Consider the following 1661-nt stretch of genomic DNA (forward strand, 5'->3'; position numbering starts at 1 on the left):
TTTTGGAAAAAGGCTGCAATGAAACAAAGAGTGAAAAATTTAAAGGGGTCTGAATACTTTCCGTACCCACTGTACTTTCAACTTTCTAAAACTGCTTTTCCATGTCTCGCCCCCATAAATAAACACTGATATTTGTGCGTTTACTTAAAATCCATGGAGTTACAGCCAGGTTGGGGACAGTTGAAACAGCTGTTTCAACGGTCCCGACATAAACGTATGCCATTACAATGTGTTTTGCTTGTCATGTAAACAAGCATGCAATATGAAAGTCTGGGATAGTGGCAGTCTGTGGTGGCAATAGCTCAGTCCGTAGGGAGTTGGGTTGGAAACCGGAGGATCACTGGTTCAAGTCCCTGTATGGACCAAAAAGTACAGAGTGTGGATTGGTGGCTTGAGAGATGCCATTTCACCTCTTTGGCACTGCCAGGTGCTGTTGAGCAAGGCACCATGCCCCCCCAACCGCTCAGGGTGCTGGTTCAACTGACAGCCCACTCATTCTGACATCTCTCCATTAGTGCATGTATAGATCGTGGATGTGTGTAGTTCAGGACTGTGTGTGATAACTAACATAGTGTGGACACAGAGTGTAAATTGTAATTTCCCCATAGGGGAAATAAACAGATTAAAATTAAATGAACACTAAATGGTCTGCTGAATAAGCATGCTGTCAAACCTTTAAATTAAAAACACTCATTAATAATTGAAAAAATGGGACCGCTAATGAAGTTCACTTTTGACAATCAAAACTCATTTATCGGCTGTAACTCCGCAAAAAATGATGATAGGAGGAGGGTAACATGTTCTATGTGTTGACCTAAGGAAGTCTGTCTATCATCATCGCACTCTGAGAAAACTGGAATGTTTCATCCGTTCCGCGTTTCAATTGTCCCGGCTCTCCCCTACTTCTGTTCTTAAGTAAATCTGGAATCAGGTACACGTGTGCGTTTAACTTTTTAAAATGCCATTTTCAATGATGTCAGACCACATACAATATTACATTTCCCTTCATTTTATTGCAAAGGAAGCAAATAAAATATCAAAAAGTATAACTAGACAATACAGTCCCCAGTTCTCCAAAGGGGTGTGAAGATTGACATTTGAGCCAGCTGGACACTTGTCAACCTGATCCTTGTTCCATCTCTGCTGTGGGGGGGGGATGAGGCTCCAGTCAGCCAAGATTAGTGCCACAGAATCAGAAGGCCGGTTGTTTGTTGCTCCGGGCCCAAATGACCCACATTCCTCTGTCCTTCCTTGACTGTTTTATGGGTGGGTGAAATAACTTCCATGGGGCCAGGAGCAATGTTAAAGTTTCCTATGACCTTGCTCAAACTGTTTGAATATAAACTTCTGATACTACATGTGTTCTGTTAGATATTAAAAACAGGATGCAATTCAACTAGAGCATTGAAGGTGAAGCTTTTCACATGGCTAGAATGACTGACATTTGTAGGTAAATTAAATAAATTGTTTCAATTTGGAGGGTGAGTGTGTTCTTTTATCCCTACGAGGAAATGCTGTTTGACTATTTTACTCTTCTCTGCAGAATCTGTTCATTTTTTTTTGTTGGTATTACTCTAAGCTAAAATGAAAAAAGGCAGTTTGGATGAAAAATGAAAAAAAGTAGTGTTACATCAGAAGGATTTCAGGATGACACAACCTCT

Source organism: Etheostoma cragini, chromosome 23 (genome assembly GCF_013103735.1).
Source record: "Etheostoma cragini isolate CJK2018 chromosome 23, CSU_Ecrag_1.0, whole genome shotgun sequence".
NCBI lineage: Eukaryota > Metazoa > Chordata > Actinopteri > Perciformes > Percidae > Etheostoma > Etheostoma cragini.